Genomic DNA, 13118 nt, shown 5'->3' with positions numbered 1-13118 from the left:
AGAAAGTGCTATTGCATTTAAATTGCCTGTAACCTTCGTGTAATAGATTTATGATTGATGATAGATTTAGTTAAAATATAACTATTTTAAATATTTATTCTCGGTAAACGATTTCAACCTATGCTCACTTAAGTAACTTGGTGCATAATCCCTTTTCTATTAAACCGTAGTGCAAGGACCAATGCCCCGTTTCCGAGAGAACCCCAAGCTATTTTTCTAGAATGGCCTTATGCGTATATATCAGGCATCGTCTTTTAACTCCCTTTGTGGAGCACCTTTGTGGAGGTCATGTAATAACCAATGACCAAAAAACAAACAAAAAACCCAAACATCCAGGTCGAAATTATTTGCGCGTGCCATCATGCAACGGGGGACCCTGCCTGGAGACCAGGAGACTGCTCAAACAGTTCATGCGCAGGCATCTCAGCCCAGGCCTGTGCTGGGGAAGCTGGTTCCCGGCTTCGGGCGCAATCAGGAAGCCAGCAAACTGACCCGAGAGTGCAGCTGGGGTTTAGGGCTGATGATCTTTTCGTAGCCAGCCCGGGAGCGGACACCCGCTCGGGGAGCCAGGCTAGGAGGCCGCCCAGCGCCGGCGCTGGCGACGCTCGCAGCCCCCCGGGGCTTTGCCCCGCGCCCCGGCCCGGGCCCGCGCCTCAGGAGGGAGGGGGGCAGGGGCGGCGCAGAGAAGGGGCTTTGCTAATTGCCGACGCGGGAAGTGAGCTAGTGGAGGTCGCGTCGGAGAGTCTGGGAGGAGGTGGAGGGGCTGGCGGAGGAGGGGCGCGCAGCGCCGCGGTGCTGTTCTGCGGCCCAGTCGGGACTGCAGGAACCCCGGACTCGCCGCCCCTGCGCTCCCGCGCTCCAGCCCAGTCCCCGAGGCCGCGCCCTCTCGCTCCAGCGGCCGGCTGCCCGTCCCCGCCCCACAGCTTCTCCGGACGACCCTCTGCGTGCAGTAAAGTGACACCGCGCCGCGCCCTCACCTGGAGCGGGAAGCGCGGGCCGGGAGCTCGCGCGGGGGTGTCGGGCCCAGCCTCCCGCGACCCCCGGGGCACCGGGACCACCCCGACGCCGCGCCGCACCCGGGTCGCCACGGGGTCGGTCCGGGGATGGCGCCGCGCCAGGTGCCCCCGCCCCCGCCAGCGGGCGCGCTAGCCCCCATCGTTCGGCACCCCCACGCGCGCGTGCGAAAGACCCCCTTCCTTCGTCCCGCGCCGTGGCCCTGCCGCTTTTGTTCTGGACTTTGGATCCCAGGTGGAAACTAGTCCCTCAGACCTCCCTGGCAGCAAGGAGCGCAGGGAGGGATTCTCGGTTTTTCTGCCCTGGCTCTTCCTCTCTCCACATTCACATGCCTTCTCGCGTCCCTTTCCTCTCCTCATTGTCACTTTTATTAAATGGTTTTGTTCTGCATGTTGACCCGCAGAGCGATTTCATGAACGAATATACACGAAACCCAGTCGGAGCCCACCTGTGAGATCCCACCTGTAGAGGCCTTTCATTAGAATGGTCTCTGGTTCTAGCCTCAGTTCAGAATACTGCGTGTACCTGAGGACCGAGTCCACATGTTTCTTTCATCTCTGACTTGAATTTGAAATCCTCCTCAGACTTCAGCTTCCAGGATTTCTCCTGGCCTTGCTCTCCCACTGTCTTGGTGGGGATCCGCCATGAGTGATGAACACAGGAATGAATGAATGATATATACCCCCAGATCACTGGGGCTTTTTCTTGTTTTGCTGAGGTTGGAAAGGCTTAGGAGAGACCCCCTGTATGCAGATACAGAGCTGCATGCAATTGCTTAGATAAACGTGTTCCCCACTTAATTGCTTGGGCATTGAGCATTTCGCCCTTAACCTGTGGCTTGAGCAGTTAGGAGGAGACAATCTGGAGGTGAATCAGAAGATGGCTGAATCCACATGGTGGTGGGCTGGGTTTGGGAGATTTTCCTGGAGATTCAAACGAAAGATCTAAATTCTTCCAGTGGGGAGTGGTAAACATTTTATCGATGGGAGATGGAAAATAAATGGTCTGGTTAACCTCCCCCCCCCCAAAACCCATTATTTGAAAAAACAAAAAGGGAAGTGAAGGGAGAAATCCTCCCACTCCCATCCCCACTCACCTCCATAGCCACCTCCTCTTCCAAGAACCTAACAGACAAGGTGCCAAGAAGTGTTAGGTACCAGCAGTGGTCTCAGATCTCATTCAAGGATCATGGTGAAAGGCATTCAAAGAGATTGTGGGGGCACAGGGATCCAATTGAGGGGGACAAGTTTAAGGTGGCCTGGTCCCCTAAAAATTAATGACACTAGAGAAGATGAGCTTTGGGAATTATAGCTTAATGGATACAACGTGTAAAAAGCTTCAGTGAGTCATGGTGGGAAGAGGCCATGAGGGCAGCAAAGACAGTCTTAGATGATGTTATTAATAGCACTACAGGCTCTAGATTTCCTGTGGTGATGTTCTTGGCAAGACCAGCCAGTCCAAAGGGGATACTCACAACCTGGAACAGAGGGTCTTGGAGATCCCAGCACGTGAGGTATGATGAGAGGGTAAAATGATAGGAGGTGTCCTTTGGAAGGACTGTCTCCTTGACTTTAAAAGGGAGAACCCAAATCTGTAGGTGAAATCTTTTTGGCTACAAAGAGGGCCCGAGGCCTCCTAAGGTCAAGTTCTCGTCACTTGCAAAGATGTCGAAGAACATATTCAGACATTTCAAAGATGTCCTCATGTCCATCCGTTCCCACTCTGGAATTCTATCAATGAACTGAGAGTTCCTCTAGTTGGAAAAAAAGATCTAAAATGACTTCCCTTTCTCATGTAATTTCTGTAACCTCCAGGACACACCCACCTACCCCTTCCAGCTCTGTAATGAAGCTACAGCTGGTGCCAATTTGTGGAACTCGTTAAAGGCTAATCTCCCTTATATACCCCCGGACCAAGTTCCCATGCTCCCTCACCTGATTTCCTGCACTCACCTCCCACCTGGTGTGTTCACACCTGCACGTGCCTTTTACCAACCCGCTTTGCCAAAAGGCAGCCAGAGTGACCTTTCAAAGACCTATCAGTTCCTGGCATTTGTCTCCATAGAAATCTGCACTGATCTTCTAACAAATTCTCAGTCCTCCAAAGGCATCCATAATCCTCCCATCCGTCTCTTCATACCCCTCTAACTGACTGATGCCTGTTCTGCCGCATCTCTCTGCCCTTCAACCACACTGCCTCCCTCTTCCTGTGGAGACCCCTCATGGCGCCTGCCTCCAAGCACAGGTGATTCCCATTGATGGGAAGACCCTCTTCCTCTCCCCCATCTCCCCACTCCAGTTACTCCCACTTATTCGTGAGCTCACAAGCCCCATGGTACACACTCTCCATGCAGCCTGCTCTCTCTTTTCTAGCACTGGCCTCCATTTCTAGCTGTGCTTGTGTCACAGGTGTCGCTCCCCAGCCTGCCTCCAAGCTCTCCGTCCGTTTAGCTCCAACACCTGACACAGTGCCTGGCACGTAGTAAGCCCTGGCTAGCTTCTAGGAGCCTCACTGAGGGACTGAAAGTGTTTTAAAAACGTCACCACGTAGGCTTCAAACTGAAGGCAGAAAAAGCTTTGCCTGGATTGACATTTTAGAGACCTATTCGTCAAGTTAGATATGTTCACTGACTTTACCTTGTAAAATTTTAAAAAAAGGACCTCTGTATCGCTTCGCATCTAACGAAGGCACATGTATACTATTAGACCACGTTATGAGCTTAATGGAAGGAGACAAGATTTTTTTCGCTAAGAAAATGTATAAGACTGTTGAGGTCACGTGGGAGGAAATAGTCCGTTTGTTGGAGCATTGCTGTCTTACTCTATCACAGCCACTAATAAAAATCTGACATGGGGTGAGTCAGAATTGTCTGTCGGAGATGAGTTAGATCTGGCTCATGTTCGTACAGACATGAAAGCCAGGAACGAAGAAGGAGACTTTGGAAGCCTGGGTGGAGGAGGCGGTGTGGTTCACTGCGATGAGCTAAGTACCCAGGGCCACCGGCAGACATGTGGGCCTGTGTCCTTCCTTTGTTCTGGGGTCCCTCTTGCACCATGTGGTGAGGCTAGTGGCTGGGATCAGCTCAGGACAGGACCCGGTGGCATCTTACCTCTCCCACCCTCCTGTGGGCTCCAGTGGGCTCCAGTGGGTCCCAGGGGACAGCCTGCCTTCCTTGCAAAGCCCAGTAGCACTGGGAGCAGAAACTGGGACCAAAGAGTGAGCACCCTGTTTGACAAGCTGGACCAGCCACCCCTTCTTCAGATGCAGGGGGAGCCCTGGCGTGCTGACTCCTCCCTTCTCCCTTTCCCCTTTCCTCTCTTCCTCCGTCTTCCCTTCCCATCTCTCCTTCCCTGGTGGTGCCCTTTCCCAATGCCCACTTCATCCCTTTTCCTTTCTTACATGCCTGTCTTCTAGATTTTCTTCTCTTTCCTCCCAATTACTTCCCTTCGTCTGAATCTCCTCTTTGGTCCCTCTGTCCCCGCTCTCTGCTCCTCCTCCCCTTCCCTGGCCCCTGTTCAGCTCCATCCCGACTGCAGGCAGAGCTGGACTAACACGCTCACTGGCTAGCTCAGCCACCCTCCAGAGAAGTCACTCTTCGGTGGCCACCTTCCTGACCCCCTGGTCCTTTCTCCACTTGTTTAGCTATTGCTCTGAAGTCTGAGGAGGACAGAGTGGGGCTGCCGCAGAATCAGGCCAGAGGAGAAACCAAACCATGTGTCCACACTGTCCCCCAGCACTGCTGCTCTGAGAGCTTTCGGGGTCCTCAACAGGGTTAGGATTTAGGGGCTTCTTCAGAACCGGGAGTGAAAACAGCCATAGGTCAAAAGAAAAGCTATGGCCCCCACACAAAAATAATAACCACAAATGAAAACTAAGTTAACTCTGAAGTCCCAAATTCGAAGAATTGCCTTGAATCTGTCACTAGAAATCACCCAAGGCCTCACTCTCTGGGTTCTGGGTGCCCTGGGAATGGCAGGAGGCTCTGACCCCCTTCCCTCTTCATTCACTCCCAAAGAACGTCCTCTGAGGTGGTCTTCAAACTTCCCCTGAGAAACTGTCTCTGGGAACTGTAGGCCCTCGGCTGCTGGGACTAATGAGGGTGATGTCAGGACCTGATGGGCAGCTTTACCAGGAGATTGTGGCTTCTGGATGCAGTCCTCAGGTCCCATGGTCTGGGTGAGATCTGGGTCTTTGAGTGGAGGAGGACAGATGAGATTTCAGATTTTGAGTTGATTCTGGAATGATTAGTGCTTTGGAGGGCATTGGGTGAAGGTATTTTGCACATGGGAAGGACACGAATTTGGGGGGCCAGAGAGTGGACTGTTAAGAGCTGACCTGCATTTCCCCCAGAAACCTTGCTGCTGTCCTTATCTCTGGTACCACAGAACGTGACCTTATTTGGAACTAGAGTCCTTACAGATGCAATCACATTACAATGAGGTCGTTAGAGTGGGCCCTAATCTCCTGTAACTGACCTCCTTATGTAAAGGGAAAATCTGGACAGAGAGATGCCCCTACTGTCAGTGGTGGGCAGTGCATGAACTTCTAGAACCCTGACAGTAGTGGAAAACAGACACAGGCTGGGCACTAGGTAAATGGGAGCTCTAGCGAAATTTCAGATGAAGATGCTGTGGACCTTGGCTTCCCATGTCATAGTGACGTTAGCCTGAAGATGCTCTTTTGACCCTGCGACCCCCGCTTTTCACCATTCACTGACTTTTAAAGCTGGAAGGACACGTGGAGGCTCTCTGTTAACCCCTAAATATTACAGATTAGGAATCAAGAAGGATAGGTAGGTAACCATCAAATGGTATTTGCAAATAGGTAACTGCTAAACAATGAAAATCCTTAAACAGAAATATCCCAAGGAGAAAACCATCAGCCAAGAAACACATGAACAGATTCCTAAAATCCTCAGAAATCCCAAAAGAGCCAAGGAAAACACAATGTGTTAGTGTTAACCCAGAGGAGAAGGACCCCAAAGAGTGTTGCTTATTCCAACGGATTGAATCCTGAAACACGGATGTAATCATGGAGTGGGGCACCTGGATGGCTGCTTTCTGCTGGGGTCCTGAGGCCAGGGACTTTGGCTCAAGCCCTGCCTCTGGCTCTCTGCTCAGCAGAAAGACTGCTTCTCCCTCTCCCAATTCCACTGCTTGTACTTCCTCTCCAGTTGGGCTCCCTCATTCACTGTCTCTGTCTTTCTGTCCAATCCGTCAATCAATCAACTAATTCCTTCTATTCAAGAAGCAAAAAGCAAATGTTGACGCATGGAGTCCTAAAGAACAAGATTATGGAGGATTGTCTGATGATTTTTTTTTAAGATTTTCTTTCTTCCCTTGACAGACAGAGAGGAGAAGGAGGGAGAGAGACAGGCAGAGAGAGAAGGGCAAACAGGCTCCCTGCTAAGGAAAGAGCCAGATGCAGGGCAGGGTCCGCTGGCTGGTGCCTGACCAAGTGAAGCGTGCTCCAACAGTCTCTTTGGGATCTCCCTGCAGGTCTTGCCTGCCCCTCCACCGCCAGGGGCGCCTGATTGATTCCCGGAGTGGGGCACCTGGGTGTCTTCATTGTGAAGCATCTGCTTTCTGCTGGGGTCCTGATGCCAGGGTCTTGGGATCAAGCCCTGCCTGGGGCTCTGTGCTCAGCAGGAAGCCTGCTTATCCCTCTCCCACTTCACCTGCTTGTCATCACTGTCTCTCTCTTTCTGTCAAATCTGTCAATCAATCAACCAATTCCTTCCATTCAATAAGGAAAAATACCATGTTGACCCATGGGGTCCCAAGGAACAATAAGAATATTGAGGGTTGTTTTAATAACTTTTCTTTCTTAAGATTTTATTTCTTCCTTTTACAGTCAGGCAGAGAGGGTGGCAGAGAGACAGGGGTAAAGAGGCTCTCTGCTAAGCAAAGAGGCAGAGGCAGGGCTAGGTGGGCAGGCTGGTGGCTGGCTACGCCAACTTGAAGAACTGCAGCAGCTCCTACAGTCCCATGGGGATCTCGCTGCACATTCTGCCTGCCCCTCCCCTGGGCGGGCACCTGGGGGCAACCCTCGACTCCTCCCTGGACCGGTCTGCGGCCCAGACCCCCCCGAAGCGAGTGCGCTCAGAGGGCGCTGGAGGCGCTACTCGCTGCTAGCACCAGGGCTCCGGGGCTCAGCTGCACCCTGTAGCGGCGGCTGGTGGCAGCGGCTGAGGGAGCAACAGCTCTTCGAGGGCGGGCAGCATCTCTGGCTCCTCCCGCTCGCCTCGGGGCCCATTGCTTCTCTCCCCACCCCTCCCACTCTCAACCATTGTTCATTTCTGTGAAGGGCTTTCCTTGTTTGTTTTAGGGAAAGAGCACACGTGATTGGGGGAGGTGGCATGGCCAGGACCAAGAGAGAGAGACCTAGTGGACTCTGCCCTGAGCCCAGAGCTTGCCTCAGGGCTCAATCTCAAGAGCCTGCGATCACCCCCTGAGCCAGGACCCAGAGTTGGGCACTTCACTGAGCATTCCACCCAGGTGCCCCTCAGCTGTTGTTGATCAATTTATGGAGACTGGTGCGGGCGTGGCTCCATTGGTGGAGCAACTGCCTTAGGCTCAGGTCATGACCCCGGACTTGCAGGATCTCCTCCCGCCTCAGGCTCCCAGCTCCTTGGGGAGTCTGCTTCTTCCTCTGAACTTCTCCTCTCTCCTGCTCTCTCTCACTCATTCTCTCTCAAATAAAGAAAGACAATCTTTCAAACAAATGTCTTGAGCCTTGTTTGATGGGCTTGAATGTGGTTGAGCTCAATGAGTTTTCCCATCAGATGCACACAGCTTGAGGATGGTCATGGCTTTCTAAATGGATGCTTTCTTGTTCTGAAATGCCTTCTTTCTCTCTGCATTCTGTCCGGTGTCTCTCTACTGTCTCTTGTCAAGACCTAGGAAAATCAGCCTTTTAGGATTGGCTTGGGTCCGGTCTAGCCCTTTTCATCCTTTTTTCTTTTCACAAAATCTATACTATCCTCTGCATCCTTCTATGTAGAGTTGATTTTTCACTGACATATTTAGGTCTTTCTTTCAATAGCATTTTAGTCGTTCACTCTGAAGGGAATTGTTGAAATGTTGAAGTTGAAGTCTACTACCTTGCTACTCGTGTTTTCTTGTTCCCGTCAATTCCTTCTTCCCTTTGGAACTGCCTTCCTTTCGATGACCTGAGTCATTGGGAGGCTGCTCTCTGCCTTCTAGGATCGGCTGTCCCACGGGCAGTGAGATCTTAGTAGGTAATACTGATTCTTTCTCAAATTGTTCTCCCACTTGGTTAGGGAATCTGTTGAGGAAGCTTTCTTGGAGGGACCATTTCATCCTGCTCCTAACTCATAATCCTTACCGGGTCTCTACTGAAGATTCTGACTTAGCCACAAGAACTCTTCCCTCTGGCTGGTTTTAACTCCAATGACCTCTAGCCTTGGAGGAGTCTTGGCAACCATCTGGATCAGTTGCCTTGACACTGTGTTAGAACCTGAGGCATTTTCTTAGACACACACTTCTTCCCATTGAGCAACGACTCAAGAGGACTCCAGGGTGTATTTCTAAGAGCTTGCTTTCTACTTGACTTCCTTCTTTCTGGAACCCATGGCCTTTTCCTCACTCCAGCCTTCCTGAATTCCAATCTCTCTTTCCTCACACCCAGGAGATTCCCCTCTTTTCCTTGGAATCTCCTCCCTATCCCCACCATCCAGAACTCCTCCAGGTGAAAATCCGAGTGTGTCCTGGGGCTCAGTGTTTTTGTTTCTGTCTTTGCTGCTTTTCCTTTTCACAGGGTTCACAAATGTGCGTTCATTTTCAATATTTTAAAGACTTAGATAGAGAGAGAGATAGAGATATTTTTTTTCTTTTCCAATTCCCATGGGCTTCTGGTGGGTTTCTTTTCTTCTAACCAGGTTTCTATTATTTTTCTAAGGTTGCTTTTACAAGATACCACAAGCCTAGAGCCTGAAACAACAGAAGTGGACAGTGTCACAGTTATAAAGGCTATAATATTGGTAGGCCACGCTCTTCTTGTGGGTATTAAGGAAGGATCTGTTCCAAGCCCCTCTCTCAGCTTGAAGTTTTGCCCTGGCTTTGGACTTCTTCACATGGCCTTCTCCCTCAGGGTGTATCTGTGTGTCCCCAGTCTCCCATCTTCGAAGGACACAAGTCCTCCTGAATGAGGGGCCCAGTCTGTTCAAATATGACCTTATCCTCGCTAGTTACAACTCCAGGGACCCTATTTCCAAATAACATCACTCTACCAGGTGCTGGTGTTTAGGACTGGGATATTTTATATGCACACACACACACACACACACACACACAAGTGTGTGTGTGTATATATATTCTTTCTTTCTTTCTTTCTTTTCTTGCCTAATAAAATATTTTTGTTCAGCATCTTAGTCTCCCTTCCTTTCATTACAAGGTTATTCGCATGCTTTTTGTGCCTCCTGAACAATTCGACCACCTCTACCTCCTCAGTCTCCATGAAAGTTATTATTACCTAAAGTCGCCTGCATTTTTTTAAAAACAGTTGGCATCTCTTTGGAATTTACAGTTTTTTTGGTATTGAGTATCTGTTTATAGGCTGATGGAGGTGACTTTCATCCTAGTCTTTCCTTCTGAATTTGGTGTTTTTTTTTTTTTTGGGGAAAGTAAACGCTTCTGTCTTTTAAAAGAAGGACCTATAAAAGCTAAATGGTTCTTCTTTGTGCGTCTACATTCCTTTGTCTCATTTTGTGTGTACTTGAAGTGACCAGAGATTTGGGGGCTGACATCATGGATCAGCATTTAGAAGGAAAAAAAAATTAAATTAAATTTAAAATAATTTAAATAAATACATTTACTTTTAATTTGACATTTAAATTAAAAATTAAAATCAAAAACCAAAATTAAATACGTTTAAAGAAAAAATGTATTTTTAACAAGAGATCTAAAAAGGGATGAAGCAAACACAATGCAAGGCAAGGGACAAAATTGAGGGGCTCAATCCTTTCATGAAATGTCAATGGTTCTATCACTCTAATAAAGAGATTAAATTGGTTAGATTGCATTAATGCCCACATACACACATAATGATGTGCTGCTTCGATGAGATACAGAATCCGCTCACCAAGGCAGAAAGAAATGTCGGTAGTATTGAAGACCTGAAATGGAAGAACTCTTCTACCCACCAAGAAGGGGATGTCCTAGCGAGTCTAAGAAGGGATGGAGGAACATTGAAGGTATAACAACTGGAAAAAATGAGTGAAATTTGTATAGAAAGATATTCTAAGAGAGGGTACAAAGTATTAGAATCAAGAAGTGAATGAATCAAAGTCATCAGATATAAGTTAAAAATTCAGAAAAATTCATTGGAATTCTGTGACATACGAACCAAGGTTGAAAATCCTATTGATGAGAGCACTACAACGAGGACTTCATCTCTCCTAAGACTTGATGCAGTCTCTACCCAGCAAGTCTCCACCCAGAAAACCATCCAAGATAACTCAGGGGATTTATGATCTAAATCAATGGGATGTCCACTAGGTTCATATGTTACCTATGTTGATAGAACAGGTTCATAGATTGGATGGTCGGTATTGTAAAGTTTCAATTGACCCCACCTTGATGGAGAGATTTAATGCAATCCCAGTTTCCTATCTAGCAAGTGCCTGTGTACGTGGAGAAGCCAATTCTTCTATTTCCATGGAAATGAAAAGGACTCGTCATTCCCCAGCAAATCTGAAGAAAGAAGCGAGAGCAAGAGTGAGGGAGAAAGAGAGTGAGAGGAGCATCTGATGGGATAGGATTTCTTACAAAAGGACTCTTGAAAGGATTGGAGAAAACAGACAAACCAACAAGGGCAGACTTCGACCAAGCGGTGCTCAACAGCGTGAATATCCACATGGAACCTTAGAGACTAAAACGCTATTCCAGACTGATGTCGCCTAAATACGAAAGAGGACATCAGAAGTTCTCTGGAAGATACAAAAGGAAAACATTTTTAGGATGTGGGGGAGGTGGCAGAGATGAGTGGAACAGGACACCAAAAACGGGAAGCACAAGAAAGGTTGGGAAGTTGGACTCTACTCATTCCCAGTTTAAGAACCAAAGATCTTGCCCACCAAATGACAAGACTAAAACGATGAAAGGCTCTATCGAGATCCCAGCTAAGGAACTGGATACAAATTGAGATAGGATAACTAGGAATCCAGAAAGAAAGGTAGGTCACTTTCAAACAATGAAAATCCTTGAACAGCAGTATCCAAGGAGAAAGCCATCAGCCAATAAACACATGAAAAGATTCCTCAGGGATTCCAAAAGAGCCAAGGAAAACAAAATGTGTTAGTGTTAGCACAGAGAAGGCAGACCCATAGAAGTGTTGCTAAATCCAAGGGACTGAATAGTGAAAAACTGATTGAATCACAGAGTGGGGCACTTGGGTGGCTTCATTGTGAAGCATCTGCTTTCTGCTGGAGTCCTGATGCCAGGATCTTGGGATCAAGCCCTGCCTGGGGCTCTCTGCTCAGCAGGAAGCCTGCTTCTCCCTCTCCCACTTCAACTGCTTGTACTCCCTCTCCAATTGGGCTCCCTCTCTCACTGTCTCTGTCTTTCTGTCAAAACCGTCAATCAGTCAACCAAATCCTTCCATTCAAGAAGTAAAAATCAAATTTTGACGTATGGGGTCCTAATGAACGACAAGAATATGTTGGGTTGTTTGATGATTTTTTTAAATTTTTCATTATAACTTTGACAAGCAGAGAGGAGAAGGAGGGAGAAGACGGGCAGAGAGAGAGACGGGAAAACAGGCTCCCTGCTAAGAAAAGTGCCAGATGCAGGGCAGGGTCCACAGGCTGGTGCCTTGCAAGTGCAGCCTGAAGCCCTGCAGCAGCTCCAGCAGTCCCAAGGGGATCTCCCTGCAGGTCTTGCCTGCCCTCCGGCACCGGGGGCACATGCGTGCCAACCTTGCCTCCTCCCTGGACTGATCTGCGGCCCCGCCCACCCAAGCCTGCGCATTCAGAGGGCGCTGGAGTCAAAAGGAAGTCAAAAGGAAGGCACAGTGGACTTGGGTGCAGAAGGCCTTCGCTCTCCCTGACATGCCGCTATGGAGAGCAGCGGTCTGGCCTTGAACAAGTCCAAGGGTGTGACCTTGGATGAGGCCTGCAGTGTGACCTTGCATGACTCACGTAAGTGTTTGCTGCTTCAGCCTTCTTCCCCAGTAACCTGCAGTCCAGGGGACCTAGGAGAGATGTTCTGGTGAGGCCAGGAGTGGGAACCCTATCTGCTCTGCTCTGACCCTCTGACCCTGACCCCACTCTGGATCACACCTGAGCATGTCTCCTGTCAGGCGAACAGGAAGAGCCAAGCCAACGACAGCACCTATCTGGCTGCCCAAAGTTTCTCGCTTTGTCTGAAATCTCTGATAATAGATGGAGGTTATGATGGGAAGGGGACAATGAATTCCGGCTTCTCATTTTCTGAGTCATGGCTGCAAAGCCGGAAAAGAAACAGATTCGTGACCAGCCAGGGAGGCACCTTCAGGACTTTGAATCATGTTTGCTGGAGCCTCTGGTGGGGATCAGACCCTGGAGGAAGTTCTTCCAGGCACATCATTGCCAAGTTCGCTCACCGACCCAGACCCAGGTGGTGCCCAACGTGCTCTGCCTGACCCTGCGCCTTCCTCGTGGTTCGTACTCAATCACCTTTGTTTTCGAGGCCCAGATGGCTGTGTACCGAAGAGATCATTTGGAAGAGGGCTCACCCTGGTTATTTGATACTGGTCTGGAAGGAGGAAGTTGTCCTAAAGGATTTCTGAGAGCTCTTGGAGCTGCACGGTATAATATTATTAAGCCTGAGGTCAAATCATTTGGAAGCATTAAAATGTTTATTTTTACAGGCCCCAGGAAACAGCAGGCAGGGCTCTACTGTCCCAGGAGGTCCCTTCCTCCCAAAGCCACCTCACCTCTCCTGGACTGGGGACTCCAAGCAAGGCACAGGCCACCCCAAATTAGCTGGCAACTAACCAACAAGGATCTCACTGATGGTAGCAAGAATGATGCTGAGTGAAATAAGTCAAGCAGAGAGAGTCAATTATCATATGGTTTCACTTATTTGTGGAGCATAACAAATAGC

At 49.2% G+C, this 13118-nt stretch overlaps 1 long non-coding RNA gene across 1 annotated transcript; it reads right to left on the bottom strand.

The window, feature by feature from the left end:
• Positions 1–737: 737 nt before the first annotated feature.
• LOC116572630 lies at positions 738–12220 on the bottom strand. The gene is made up of 3 exons (XR_004278450.1): positions 12210–12220; positions 5651–5655; positions 738–795 (listed from the first exon to the last, which is right to left on the bottom strand). It is a non-coding gene; the product is annotated as an uncharacterized LOC116572630 (long non-coding RNA).
• Between the last annotated feature and the right edge of the window lie 898 nt (positions 12221–13118).

The sequence above is a fragment of the Mustela erminea genome, chromosome 14 (genome assembly GCF_009829155.1).
Source record: "Mustela erminea isolate mMusErm1 chromosome 14, mMusErm1.Pri, whole genome shotgun sequence".
NCBI lineage: Eukaryota > Metazoa > Chordata > Mammalia > Carnivora > Mustelidae > Mustela > Mustela erminea.
The sequence above is the reverse complement of the archived record's forward strand: the minus strand, read 5'-3'. Positions and strand labels throughout refer to the sequence as shown.